Genomic DNA, 16,419 nt, shown 5'->3' on the forward strand with positions numbered 1-16,419 from the left:
CTGCCTTCCCTAAGTGACAAACTATCAGGTGACTTCATAGTTTTTTTTTATGCCAAAAAGTTCCAGTAAGACAGACAACCTTACAATTATCCCCAATTTTGATAAATCCAAAAATCTGCATGGCTTTACCATGAGTGAGTCTACATTTGCGGTTTAATATTCATTCATCTTTAACTGCTTTATGCATTTCCGGGTTGCAGCGGCGTTGTAATAGGTCATTGTGATACATCAGTGTAGATGTATTTTACACACCAACCGTACATGAACCCCTGTGCACACGGGTTTGAAGTGGAGGTTCAGTGAAACTGAAAAGATCATTATAAATCTAATATTTTCGCACATTCAAACTGCAGATCAAATGCACAAAATGCTGCCATCTGAGGAGTCATGTAGGCTGCTTTGATTTGTCAGTGTGATCAAAATTGTGGGGACTTCAAAGGAAATTCCAGCTGTCAGTGGACAGGTTGTAAAATGTTAACATTACATGGCTTCTCAGAGAATCTTTTGCGTAGCCTTCAGCATTGCATGATATTTTGTGCTTCCTTTTTTACTTTCTTGTGGCTTTTATGTGTTTGCCATGTTCTAAATCCCAGGATAACTTGCATGCTCTCTATTGGTTGGTGTCACAAATGGGAAGCTGGTGAGGGATCACAGGGGTGTACTGGAGGGCAGGAAGTGCTGGGCTTGTGTTAACCTCTGTGCAGGTAAAAATAATATAAAAAGTTTGTGATTTCATTTGTATTTGAATGAAACTCATGATTTCCCAAACCTTCCCCAAGCTCACTCAGTATGAGTGAGCAGCAACAGGATGTTCAGTTCGACATCAAACTCGAGAGAAAGTCCAATTTTTTTTCCCTCCCTGCCTGTGGACAGATGATCAATGGGCTCATATCACATCAGGACACAGCCAGGTGTGACTCCTGCTGCCGCAGAATCACAAGAACAACAATGCCAACACCGCCATTTGCCAGCGTATTAACTGGGCCAAAGTCAACACTGGTATCATCTGGAGCAGTTGGTGCTGCTCCATCAGCTTGGCTAGCTAGAGCAATCAATCGTGCTGCTGAAGATTTTCATCTGACTGAAAGGGTGTTAACAAGTCTTTTGAGATACTGGCTGTAAAAGTGACCCAATCTGAGTGCAGTGGATGATTCTGACATTTGTTGTACAGATGGTCTACATCCATCCAAGAAAGTGAAGTATGCTCAAAATGACATCTCTTTGTTAAACGGATGGAAGCATTTAGTCTTTTTTTAAATTTCCAAATCATTAAGGATGGACTTTCTAACTATGTGCTGACTTACACACAACTGCCTTCATCTAAGGCTTTGTTCTAAACTTTGAACTTTAAATATTGCTTCCCACATGTAATACACAATACTGCTTAATGGCCAAAGTTGTCAAAGAGACAGTCCAACAATGCATTAAAGATAAAAGCTGCACTAATGAGATTTTTTTCTGTATCCCTCATGCAAATATATGCTATCCTTCACAGTGGAATTGTATGCCTCTGTTATCTCTAAAGGCCTCATTTCCACTCTCAAAAGCTAAATTTAAACAGGCAGGTAACTGGAGAGGAACCACATAAATAACACAAAGTGAAATTTTCATTCAAATTCAAACAACAAGCAGTCGGAACAATATTAGTTTAAACAATGAACGAATGAATGAGACCATTGACAGCTTGCATTAAACTCCCATTTTCATAGGGATGAAAATTATATTTGGTCTAATCTTTACTCCAATTCCCCTTCCATCCAATCTCCAGAGCAATGTGCTGGATATTGATGTTATATTGTTACTTTTTTACAAGCAATGACACCAAACAGCTTGAACACTTGATGGCAATATGCTTTCTTTGCCAGTTCTTTTTTCACTCCTTAAGCCGCTGAACTTTAGCACAACCATAGATGACCCTTATATCTTATCTGAACTGCAGCAACAGTAATTCAGCTGGGCCTGATTAATACCTATATGTCTGCATCCACATGTGTTTCTCAATCCTTTGGCTCAGTTTTGAAAAAGCTGATCACAAAGATCTTCTTTAAATTAGCCCTGTACATTCCCAGCAGGTGAGATCTCAGGCCTCTAATGCTGGCACCTCACAAAAATGATTTAGCCATTTATAGGCCCAGCTTGAGTCATTATCTGGGAGGGTCACAGATTTTGGCATCATCAAGACTGATGGATGGCACTGGAAGTATTTTATTGTGAATAAGTTTAAGACTCAATCTGTCGGAGAGTAGCTGCACTGAGTGGCCTTTTCCCCCCATGTACACAATGTGAATATACTGTATGTGGGACATAAATTTGCCAGCTCTGTAAAATTAAGTAACCAAAGACCTAATTTTGCATGAGAATGATTGTGAAAAGTGACAGTGCTTGTTGGATGTAAGCAAATATTTTCCTGTCTGCATCCACGGAGTAAATTTGCCTCCAGCACAAATTACACAAAGACTGATATGTATTACCTTTGTGAGGGAAAAAAAAACATTTAGAGGTAAAGAAAATAAAAATCTGAATTCAACTGAAGTTGTTTGGCAGTAAACAAATCACACTGGGAATACACAACCTCTTTTTCTCTTCACTTCCGAACAGGCAGCATGGGCTTATTTATTGATCTGTGATTGTATAGATATACATGAGAACCTGAATAGGAACTAGGTTAGATTGTGCAAAGTGCTTTGAAAGTTGTTAATAAATATAGAGAAAAAAACTCTAAATGAATTATAAGCCAATGCAGTGCTGTAAAAGTATGAGTGAACTGGCCTCTCTTTTTAATTCGTGTCACAGTAGTGCAGAAAATCATAGCTGAGAATGCAGCAGCCAGAAGTAGCTGCAGGGGAACGAAATAAGATGTGCAATACTGGATCCAAGATTCAATTTAAGAAAAGATAATCTCTTTTCTCTGTTGAAAAAGAATAACTCATTTGGAGATGCCCCTTAATGAAATAGTCTTGATAAAAACAGAACCGAACAACCCTTTGGAGTTTCAAAATTAAAACCTGAATGAAAGACGACATCCAAGTTCCCGGCAGCTGGTTTGACATTTCTCGCAGAATGTTGAAAATCTAATGGAGAGCAGAGGCACAATTAGTGGATGAAGAAAAAGAAAAACACAGACCAAGTTTTCAGGTTTCAAATCTTCTGACAGTGTTTCGAATGCCAGCTTCAGAGGTTCTACTTAATTCATTATCTGGATAATTATGATAAAAAATATGATAAAAAGATGATCATGTGTGTCATTTGGCAAATATAAACATGTGAGGATAGCACCAATAAATATATGCATGGTTGTAAGCCTAATTCATAACCACTGTGTTTGACTCAGTGCCTAATAACAACAATATGTACATTATTTTTATTAAGATTCTGATGTGCAGCCAGTTTGAGTTGTAGTGCAGAACACAACTGCCTCTGCAGCACAACACGTACTCATTTTGACAGCAACATCTGGCTTGTTTTGATCATAGCACGTTCATCTGTGTCAGCTCGTCTCAAAACATCGCCTCTGCTGCTCAAGAGTTGGGAAGTGCCACTAAACAATAGATATTCCTTCTTTTAAAGTGTCTTTAACTCATTTAATGTCTTAATGAGCAGAGCAACGCGTTTATTGTTATACGATTCCACTGAATGAATTCATATTCATTCATGTCATGAAATTTCCCCATAAACTTGAATGATGGCTGACCCGTGGGCTTCAGTCGGACCAGAAATAGACTTCCTCAGACAGAACAAGTGGCAGTATAGTTACTACTTACTAAAACTACTTTCTACCTAAAGGAGTCAGGATTAACAACTTTTTTTTCCCCCGCCCAGACTAGAAAAAAAATTGGACAAATTAAGCATCTTGAGATCAACACCAATCTTGAACCTGAGATTAGAAAATTAGATCAACTAACCAACCAGCCTTGGTCTACTTTGTCGCTTCTTGACAGTGACAGGTACTGAATCAATCCCGAAGACTTGTAAACGCCAAATTGTTTGTCAAGTCACAATCACCCCCCACAAGTTCTTGGCAAAAGAACACCTCAGCCAGCACAAACACTCACAAAAAGTCCCATAAAGAGGTATTTGTAAGTCTTGATTTTGCCACATAGCTAACGGGAGAGTGAAAATCCGCTTACTTACCAGTCTAGAGGAAATACTACGAGTTCGGCAACAAACATTGGCTATGCAGCCGCATACATGCCTGTTTGATTTACCTTTTTATGCTTTGAGTTTATGACACTGCAGGATATACATTTTGCTTTGGCTCCAAGTGTTCACTTGTTTTGCAGAAGCAGAAGGGGTCACCATTCATCATCAACCCCCGATACACAACACGAGCCCTGAAAAGACCACAGGTGAATTAGCACCTCCCTAACACAACAATACAGAGAATATAAGCCTCGCAAGGGTGGCATTTACTGCATGGCTGGTGTATTGGATAGCATTACTTCGTGCTGAATGTTCCAGTTATGTCCACCTCCAGCATGTCTACCGACAATGACATTGCCAACTATGTGAAAATGGCAGCAAATCATTTCTTTACAAGGTAAAATAAAAATAACAACTGATTGTGTATCGATTGGCACCGACTGAAACAATTAAGGGGCATCCTGTCCCTGGTCTCTCTCTGCTGTGTTCTTGGAAGGCATTGTGACTTGTGGAGATAAGCAAACCCTTCTGAAAGGTTTTCAAAGGATTTTATAAATTAGGAAGGCTGATGAGGTCACTGGATGCGTTGCAGTCTGGAGCGTTATTAAAAGAATGAATGGTGTTCAGCATGCATTGAAAGTTTTGTCCATCCCCTCAGCAGACAAAGGAAGACTGTGGAGGAGTGATTATTTGCACTGAATGGCCACAAATATCTGAGGCATCACCAAAGAATGTTTATTCCTCATGCCTCAACTAGATCAGACTGCATCTTGTTTAAATAGACCTCACCTGGATAATAAAAAGCAGTATTTGACATATCGTCAGTTGTCAGTGTAAGTCAATGAAGACAGATACATTGCCAGAGAGATTAAAGCTCAGAGATATTGCAAATATCAAAGGTACAAGCTAAGGAATAAAAACTGTAATGGAATTTCTGTCTCCTATTGGTAAGGGACACATCACAAACCAAACTGGAGTCTCTATCTTTTTTTCTTCCAGTTTATTTTCTTCCATTGTGTGAGAGCCTTGGTTCAATATCTAATTATGTTACCAAAACTGATAAAAAAAAAAGGACGGGGCTTGAAACGTGGGAGGAGAAATGGGGATTGTCTGAATATTGACATTGGGAAAAATAATTTCAGATTTTCTCCATTGTGAAAAAAAAAAAAAGACAAAATAAAAGAAATCCAATGGATCATTCATAACAAGTTATTCTGGTGATACTGAATGCATTTTTGAGGCGGAGCTCTATTCAGGGTCTGACTTTGTAGACTACGCCTAACTTTGAAATTGACATTATTCATTAGACTGTAAAGCCTTCAGAGTGAATTAGTGCTTTAATTTTGTGAGTAGTGCACTACGCTCACTGTTTATGGTTCCACGTCAGTGGAAATGGTGGGGTGCTAATGTTCCCAGAGTAAGCACTCCACCAACTCAGACACAAATGGACATGTGTTAATGTCAATTAGCACAGCCATCAAATCAGCTGTTATCCTGCATCTTTGTGCTTTTCACAAGTGAGCCGCAGATAAGATGTCACTCTTCATTAGGCACATCATTTAACCTTTGGCACGTTTTATTCTCGTGCTGTACAAGTAAGACTGGGTTGAAAAGGTACAGTGGAAGTAAGAGAAGAAAATTATACTCAAGGAAAGTTAACTAGATTCAGTGTTAACAGGTGCCTCTGGAGGTATTAACAGATAGAGGGCAGTGTTACATGTTGATCATCATTACGTCTTAGTCAATAAACACTGTGGCGGTTTTAAATGCTGGTGTACAGTTTGTAAAATTAAAAATCTTTCTAAATGTCTCATGTCTGCATGATGAATTAAATTTATTCTCTAACCATACCTGCTGCTTGATAGAAGCCACATTGAGTTCTTATTATTATTACTATTATTAGATTAGATTAGATTAGATTAGATTAGATAATACTTTATTGATCCCCATTGGGGAAATTCGAATGCCACAGCAGCACAAGGCAAGAGAACTTTTGACAAATAAAGAAATTAAATAGGATACAGAGGACAGGTGACAGAAGACATTAAATAAGAACAATACGATAAAAAATGCTCCAAGAACAAAGTGAAAAAAGTTGCAGATAAGGTGAGCAGAAACGAAATAGAGATCAGTCAGCTAGGTCAGAACTGTGAGATCACAGATATCACAACTGGTTCTCATGAGGCCCCATGGAAAAAATAATTGCCCACCCGTGGTCTAGAGGCTTGTTGAGCTTTTAAGTTTAGCCTTGATAAAGGTTCTATTATAAAGACTGTTAGTAGGAACTATGTGATCAGTGTGAGAAACATTTCTTCCCATAATTGACTCCATTCTTAGCCCTTACGTGAACTTAACTATGTGGCACACAACAAAGGTGGTAAAAATTAAATTTCTGTTCAGGGAAAAGAGATTTTGAAATCATTTCATATTCAAGCCTTGTTGAATACTAGACTATTAAAGTAATGCCTTCCTTATTTCTAGACATTCTTTCCTTTATATATCTGAATCTGAAAGAATCATCCTTACTTTCTCCCTGGAAATTCACACCACACTGGCACAGAAAAAAAAAAAAAATCTAAATTTGTTTTATGTTCAGCCAAGTGATCCTAAATTCTTAACTTTGAGTCAAACCGAATGCTTAAGGGAGCAAAACAGCACAGCTAGTCAATTTTGGCAAAGCAGGAATTAAATGACCTCTAAGATCCCGATGCCTTGGACGTTTGTCTTAGGGTATCCCTGGAGTACTCGGAAACATGTGGACCGAGATCACTGGTGTAGAAAAACCCCTCAAGATGCAGTTCAAGTGAGTGTGACTGCAAATAAGTTGTTAGCTCATCACATTCTTTACATAATATGGACAGGGAAACACAAACACATATGTTATTTGATCTCAGTGTGATGTTACAGCCAGTGCTCAAACCGGCACTACAGGAAATTGACTAGCATCCCTTCATGCTGTATTTGAGAACAAGAGGTTGCTCTGATTCACCTCAGTGCATAAGGGAAAACGAGTCGATAGAAGGTGGATAAACTGGCTGGAGGATATTTGCACGCGCCGCATCCATCACTTCATAAACACGAGGTGCGGAACACAGTGCGTCTACACGCGTGGTGTTTCCCTGATACTTCCCAGTGCAGTACAGTACGAGTGAGTTCAAAGGCAAAGATAAGTCATTCCCTGCCATGTAAAAACGCTTATATCTGCAATGCACCACAACTCTGTACTGCACCGGCAAAAGAAGACTCAAAGTGGTTTAAATAAATATGCATGCTTCACTGTCCATATCCGCATTAAGCATGAGTAACACAACAGCACTACACTACCCTGCCAGGTGATTATGTTACTCAGTGCAATAATACAACAGTATAATAGAAAAAAAATATGGAATTTTGCGAATACTAAAGGTCCACACAGGACACAGATTATTGCCTTTCATTAGACACTCTCTCAAGGTTTTGCCCTTCTCATGTTTTTTTTTAAATCTGGTCTTTCAAACTGTTCGGCTCTGTGTGACAGTGGATTTCCAAAAGGTCTGACCTTGGATTCATACCTCAGACCTGCTAATGGCTCAGGCCAATCCGGATTGCTCTCTGCTCAAAGTCTGATTGGCATTTCAAAAAACACTGCATTGATTTGGCCAGGTTATTTCCTCCACTGTGGCACACTCCGCGGGCTGTTACCCCAGCAGGAAGTTGACTTGTGTCTCAGGGTATGAGCAGACGCGGCTAAAAGCATTACGCTCGGAGGCATGTCTTGAACTAAAACAACGCTAATGGACAGATGCTGAGTAAGATATACAGTACTGCTGTAAATAAACAAGCAAAAAAAAAAAAGTACATCAGATTGCTAAAGCTACATAAATACATAGTAAAATAGCGAACACAGTTGATACCCCACCTGTGTATCTTCATGAATCTCCGCCTGATAATATATCTGCTCCTGCAGTAAGGCCTTCGTATCAACAGTGAGTAATGATGCTGCCCCATTTCCCACAGGATATGGGCGGCATGTTATGTATGAAGCCTGGAGTCTGTTTTCTTGACTTTCCATTGTTATTGCCCTCTTTGTGCTTCTAAACAAATACACCAAGTGCGTATCTGCATCAGCAAAAGTTGCATTACTGCTACACACATCTCCATTCAGCGGAGTTTAAGGTGTATCACCCTCTGGTGCTTTTGTTATTAAATTGTTGATTGTCGATGTTTTCATTTGCTTTTGATGAGACATGCACTTTGTTTCGAAAACTATCTTCAATTTTATTCTAAGTGTAACTTTATTGATGCCATTTATTAGAAACAAACATACAATGTCATTTGTTACCTTAATATCAACCAAACTGAAGCGAGTTCCAACTGACACTTCATGCAGTTAGCGTGTTTTGTAGCTAAAAAGCCACCAATTGTGTCCCACCTATGCCCTGCGTGTGATTGGCAACGGTTGAACAAAGAAAAGCATTTGCCTGGAGTTCCCACATATGCCATGTTGAAATCCAGACCCAAATGAACCTGCCATCCACATCTCTGCACAGCAAAGCTGCTGGCCTGACAAAAATATTTAGCCCTGCCACTCTCTGGATATTGGATATGTCACCATCCATTGCCTGAACCATGGACCAATGTCAAACTCATTTTTCCGGTGGTGATTTTCTGTACCACAAGTACCACAATAGCCTTCAAGAAGATGCTGTTAGTGAGAAGTAGCTCAGAAAAGGTAAATAAAAAAGTGAATCTCAGGGCACAATCTCTGAAATTCTAATGATGTCAACATAAACTGACATGTTAACTGATTATAAGCAAAATATATGAATTGCTTTACACACAAGTGGACATTTGCTGCCTTCTCTTTGTATTGTTGCTGCCACTTCAATGCCCTGCACTCCCTGGCAAAACAGAACAGGTGACTACAAGTTGCACTGCAACAAAGAAGGGCCCTAGATTATCAGTTTCTGTCTGGCAACATTATTACCCTTTTTCCTTTCAGCATAATAATAATAATAATAACACAAAAAACAAACCCAAGGAGCAAAGCCGGCTGGCACAACGAGTGAGATACCTGCTGGTGACAACCAATATGGTAAAACAAGTAATGCCTAGTAACAGCAATAACATATTTCACCAGGGGGGAAGGGAACTTTACATGAAATGTCAGGGCAAACATTGACCGTGACAGACTGGCCATTGAGATAATCCATTACTGGGCTCTGATAATGGTGCCACTCGTGGACCCTCCCGAATCTCTGTGGTGTGTCTCCCTCAACACCCTTGGGCTTCAGGGGGTGTTGGGATGACTGTGAATGATGTCAGTGATGACTGCGAAGATGAATGACTGTTAGCAGAGCCAAGCCCGAGTCGCAGCGAGCGCACTGAGACTTAATGCACCACCTTCAAATATGTCTTCCAAGACCAGGAGCCAAGATCAAGCCATCTGCTTGAGTTATGGTGCCATCAAGTGCAACATTGTTATAAAAGCTTCTGTGCAGGGAGGTACAAATTCACCGTAATTATCTTGTGAGAATACCCAGTTAAATAAAGATATATAAAGAGATCCAGGCCGGCAGCACTTTCATTAGAGATTCACAGAGCTCTCTTTGCGACAGCAATGAAACTTAAACCAATTTATTCAACTGAAATGAGAATGGATGTAAATGAGCCACCGCCTATCATCGCAGAAGTACGATGTTGCTTCTCCTGCTATTATGGTTTCATACACAGCTTCTCTAAACAACTCCACAACAAATTACACATGACGATTTCAGGAAGCAGTAACAAGAGCTGCAGCTTCAGAGGCAACCAAGCCTTCTGTTAAACCAGCAAAAACCTGCAATTTGAACTTTCTAGCATTTTTTTTCTGATAAAATTGTAGATTTTCAATAGATAATTTCATTTTGGTGAAATTATGTGACTCTTTTGTTCCAGTATTCTACAAATAACCCAGTTTGGTAATTATGAAGCCAATGAATTTTTCTACTCTCTGTTCCTCTGAAAAAAAAAAAAAAAAGAGCCAACAATCTCTGTGGCTACTTTTGGTTTACAAATCATGGGCAAATAATATACATTATTTCTTTGAGAAGTTAATACTATATGATAAAAAAAAAAAAAAAGGCAGAGAAAAGTCAAACATAAACGCATCAGCAATTTATTGTCCACAAGCATTCATAATTTATTGTTTCCCTGGAGCTGGTTAGCTGCGGCGTGCTCTCTAACATCATCATTGAAGTCGTGACCAAAAACAATGAGGGAATACTGCAAAACAAATAAACACAGTTAATTTTGCAGTTGGACAAGATCAGTAAAAAAGATACAACGGGAGCTTCTGTCACTGCCCACAGGCAGTCCGACAAGCTGCAAACCATCACGCCATTTGCTCCTAGTGCATAAACAAGTCAATTTCCTTCTCTAAGGGGAGCAAGTTGAGCTGTCAAGATGCTCCTCAAGCAGTGATCTACATATGCCTGCACTGTGGGAGGGCACACACACTTGCAGATGCTCTTCTCTTTTCGTTTAACAAGCCTCATTCAATCCGTGGATAACATCTCTGCATATTTTAGCCCGTTTGAGGATGCGGGCCGCGAGTGTCTCGACTGACAATAAAGAAGACGAAAGAAGAGAATAGAGTGTCAAAGAGAGGGGAGGACGTGTTTAAGCTGAAATGTAAAGTTACCCACCACTGTGGTTCCTGTCATCAGTATTCTAGGTCACTCTGATCTACTCATTTATTTATTTTATTCTGTCTCTCCCTTCCCATTCACAAGGTCTGGGGCTTTTCATATCGCTGTGTGATAGAATGTACCTATTGTTCCCCCAAGAGATTAAACTCCATGAAATGTCAATTTGAAATAAACTGTTAAAAAAAGTGATTCAAAATCCAAGCAAAGCATCAGCGAGGGATGGCGGCGTGGTGGTAGTGAGCGAGGCATAAAGAAGGGGAATGAAGGGGCGACGGAAAGGCAGCACAAGTTGAGGGGAAAAAAAGAGAAGAGGGAACGTAGTGTGAAAGCGCCGTTAAACCGTCTAAAAAAAAAAAAAAAAGTTGGGACTGCGTTGCCAAGCAAATCGCTTTTATTCCTCGGGCAAAACAGCCGTCTTGGATGAAAAGGGTTTCACTCCTGAACATTTTCAGCTACGGGCGATTGGAGGAACCAGCAACTAATACATTGTAAAGTGGCACAGGAAGCTAGGGGTGAAGAAGGTTAATGAACCCACCTTTTCCATCATCCCAGTGGGCGTTTTATGGGAGAAAAATTAATTACTTGTGACAAATACACTGGTGCTTGGACGAGCTGCCATTTCTGCCAGGCAGCCTGTGAACAAAAACATTTTTCCAGTGTGGTTATATTAGCCATGGACTTGCCTAATCAGTGCCCTATTCAGAAAATCACCTCTCCACACACACAAGAGACGACGCACAACTACAGCTACATCCCGAGACTTACTGACAAAACATGACAGCCCATAAAAAATGCAAAGTTCACAAGCTCTGACACTGACGGCATGCTGTTTCCGCAGTAAAACACTGTACACTCACTGCCGTTATGCCTCCACTCTTTTGGGGAGCAGCCATGTAAAATGACAGACACTCCTCCTTCTGAGCCGGCTGCTCGGTCGCCTTCGTCCCCAGCATTCTTACACGTGTGGCTGCAGGGCTCCATCATTTTCTATTTATTTATTTATATTGGCTTACGCAATGCAGCAAGACGCTCGAAAATGGTAATGAAATAATTTGCACCCGTTTCTCCCACAAGCATCAGCATGATTAAAATGACATGTTTTAGTGTCCCCCCCGTTAGCGGCACATTGACCCCATTTATCACGCTGCTAAACGCTGCTTCCTTTTCCAGATCGGTCAGTTTGATGAACCGTTCGTTTACTCCATGTGTTGGTGAGTGCCAGGGTATGAACCAGAATTACACAGCTAATAAAGAATACAGCATTTTAATAATTAAGATCATGCTGGCCCATGATTGCATTCAGGCTCCTTGCAGACATGAAGACCATGAAGACATGATATTGCATATAAATTAGGCATTAGCTGTTATGGCCAGATAAATATTAAACTGATGTGGAAAAATCAACTGACACCTAAAGCAAAAGCTGAAAACTACACGGAGCGGCCGACACAATAAGGGGAAGTATTTTCTTTGTGGAGCAGCCTGCCGACTATCAGATATGTGCCTCCATATGCACAAGGCTCATTCCACCTTAAATCCTTTGAGCTGGCCACAGAGACGTGTCCCTAAAGGAGAGCATTAATCCTCACACGTGATTCACACCTTTTGCATAATATTGAGCAAGAAAATCAGGAGGAGAGGAAGACACAAGGCAGGAAAAGCATGTTAGGCTGCAAAAAGTTTAGCAATTCAATGTGTATTTCCAAGCAAAATAAAGTGGAGGAAGCAATTCAGCAATGCTTTCGACACTCCTATCTGAGACAGCACTGAAGTATCCCACAGCATGACAATTAAAGAGCTATTCATTTCCTGTAATGGTTGCATTTGGTGGAGAAATGACAAATTAGAATTCAATGAAGTTGCACTTATTTTATCGAATGTTTGCCTTTTATGTCTGCACGGCACCACTGTGAACTCACAGACAAATTACCAAGGAAACCACTGATATGAATTATTTATCATGCGATATCAGGTGATGGACACCTTTAGCTGAAACTTCAACTAGAAAAAAACAGAGAAACTTTGAAAATATCAACTGTTTCATCTGGTGCAAGTGAAGGCAAAAAACAAACAAACAAAAAAAACAAAAAACAAACCAAAACCAAACAAACAAACGACCGGGGATCTACCGATATGAGCAGAAATTGCTAAGATTATCTTAACAGGGTTTAGTAATAGCTTCAGACCTGTCAGACAACACAACAATCACCAGTGAAAACATTAGCATTCTTTTTCGGTCACATTTTCAGCATCACTGCAGCTTCAACAAGTATAAAGCATGACAACTTTGTTTGTGGAATCATCACGTAATATACCTTAACACAAGACACTCCAAAGCCATTTGGAAAATCATGTTTATGGCTGTACAGAAAGGAACTGCCATATCTGATCCACTCCAAATGTCAATGCTCTGACAAAGTGACAAGAACGAGATAAACAAACATTGCACTGTCGCCTCTCAACCTCCAGAAAGCATCCATTTGCCAGCAGAGATGTCAAAGGACTGAATTAGCCTATAATTTCATTGCCAGTACGTCAAACAATCAAAAATGCATTCAAACGTACAATTCAATCAATCCACTTACCGTCTAGGTGGCCTGCTGGGAACCATTTTAATTGACACTATTTGTGCAGGAATACTAAATAAGCGGTGGCAGAGACCGCCTTCATAGTTCTCTTAGTGGGACATGAATAATTATGGAAGCACAGACACAGATGCTCTGGGTGATATGATGGCATCAGAAGGCTCACTTAATTTAATGCAGGCATATCATTTGTCCTATGGGAGCTTTATCCTAATACACGAGCTTATTGCAGATTTAGTTAGATACTAATTTCAGTCATCGCTCACATAAAGGACATTGCCAGAAAAAAAAAAAAAGAAAGAAAGAAAGAAAAAAACTACTGCATAAAATGCTCTGTAGGACATTTATGAGGGTTTTAGATTACGTTTGTTCCCTTGAAGATGGAGGACATGACCTGTTTGACAGGGAGAGAGAGCGAAAAAAGACATGTTTTTATTTAGTTATTCCATATAAAAACTTGGCCTTATCGGTTTACGACAGAAAAAGTTTATGAACATTGTAAAAAAAAGCACATGCACCATACAGTGTCATATATAAACTCCAGTGATTTCACTTTGGAGTAAATCTATATACTGGATATTTTAGGAGGTGCCAGATCTACAGCAGCATTTTCCTTGAAGATATGATCATGCCTGGAAGGGCTGAAGTAGACGTTCTTTGCAGTGAGCCATTTGTTGCCTTAAATTGCTCCCGTGACAAGGCCATTTGGCTCACTCATGTATGGTCTACTAGAAATGGTGCATTGTCAAAGGCTTGGGAGACTTGTCTTGGTTAGTCTCTCCTGGAGAGAGAATACCACGACTGTCCGTGCTACCTGATAGAAATTAATAGGTGGGGTTCTGAATTGAAATGGGTCTTGGTAAGCTTCGGAGTCATTACTTTAAGTGAGATAGAACAAAAGGGGATTGTGACCGAAAAGTCATATGTCAGGAGACGGTATAAGGTCACAGCAGTGGACATTGGAGGGGTGTATGTTGTAGGATGATCTTTGGATGATGGAGTCAACCAGCTGGACCAATTTATTTAAACATCACCTCCAGCAGAGGCAACTAAAATGAACATTCAGCTGTGTTTGGTCTCCTTTATATATGTTTGTATGATTCAGAATCTAGTCTGAGATCTCTAGATGAAGCTTCGGTAACAACAAAAATTGTTGACAGCAGACAAGAAACAAGTGACAGACAGATATTAAAAAAAGCAAAATAAACAAAAAAGGCACACTTGCCAATATAACAATCTGGAGAGCACAACAAAAAACGAGCTTAAACCTCAAGAAAGCCTGTGAGACAGTCATGTCCAAAACTTGCAGGAAACAAGCAGAAACATTTATATAGATGAACTTGTATAAATAAACCATTTAAAAACTTGACAAGAAGCATCGTCAAATAGCTTGGACAGCATCCCTGCAAGTGCTCTGCTTCAGTTTTGGATGTACATTATTGATAATGTCAAAAAAGGATAGGCGTGGCCTGACAGGCTGACAAGCCATGAAAAAAAAAAAAAAAAAAAAAGAGGCTGCTGTCAGTGTAAACAAAGGAGCTGACGAGTACGGCGTGTTTGTTCAATGCAGTGGTCTGAATGTAAACTATTTACTGACAGTGCAAGTCTCACAATTCTCTCCCTGCTCACTGCACCATACAGCCGATCGTGAAAACGTGCAGCAGTGTGATGATCTGAGAAAACCTGAGGTCCTACCAGCAAGAGTTCCATGTAGAACCTTTGCTACATCAAATTCGCAGAGCATGCAGCAGCAACGTATAATATTTTCCAAAATACAGATCTGAGCGACGTCTAACTCCTCTCAGGCTTCAGGTATACGTTAAGATACAACACATTTTCTGACTGTGGCCTGCGGATGCTTTCGCATGTACATACAATTCACCAAGCGGCCAACAGATCTGAACAGGGACAATACATCAAACCGGAACAGTCTGTGAAGACGGATGTACCAATCCAAATAAGATCGTATCTGTTCCACCAGCGCTGCATGCATGTCTAAAAAAAGCACAGCTGAATGCATGAGGGATTGATGTTTTCCTAACAGGTTGATTTAAAAGTTGGAAGCTATGCATTGATAACACTTTTTTTTTTCTTGAGTCTCTTTTTGGATTCCCAAAGGCAAAACACAGTTCTTTTGTCATGATTCTGCCCCCCTTTAGTATTTGGACCCAAAACATGAAAGTATAGAACAACATCAGTGACAGCACCGTGTGGTATAAATAAAAACTAATCATATCTTCGCATTGAACTGAAACTACATTGATGCCATATACTAATGAGCTTCTTCTTAAAGTGTATCTCATGCTCCGTATATGCACCACATATTCTATTTCACTCGTTATTCAAATCAGCATCCACATCAGTGTGTGTGATGTCTTTGCCATTTGTGTACAGTATCGTATATTTAATCGGTGTACATTCAACTCCCACCAATGAATAACCTTGATAAAAGCTTGCGCGATACAAAAACGCATAGCCTCTCTAGCAAATACAGTATTTCATCCAGAATAACTGCCATTAAGTCTGACATTTGCACAAGCAGACCCTTGGCATAAAAACCACCTATATCACAGAGTGGCTCTTTCTCCCTCTCCGTCTGTCTGACAGTTCAATTTCCTGTGCAAAGCTTTAATTTGAAGCATCCTCTCTATACTGTATCTGAAATTCAGATCTCACAAGGTCATTCCAGCATACACAACAAAGAGGCATTGTGTAGATGCAATGTGGCTTCTTAATATACTCTACTGCAAACCTGAGGCAGCGACAGAATTTGTGGTGGCACACATATTTACTGTATATTGTCTAAAAAAGGCCAGTGGGAATTCAGTATTGACAACTGCTACTCAATGACAATATTGCTTCACAAAACATATTAAATACCTAAAGTGAAAGGAAAAACGCCGACGGCCCCATTCGGCCACTTCTCACAAATTAAGATGATGGCACATGCTCTGAAAACTAAGCAAAGAATCCATTTTGCAAAGCTTTTTCCACATGAAATACTTCAACTGTATTGAGCTTCAAAA

The sequence above is a fragment of the Echeneis naucrates genome, chromosome 18 (assembly GCF_900963305.1).
Source record: "Echeneis naucrates chromosome 18, fEcheNa1.1, whole genome shotgun sequence".
NCBI classification, from domain to species: Eukaryota; Metazoa; Chordata; class Actinopteri; order Carangiformes; family Echeneidae; genus Echeneis; species Echeneis naucrates.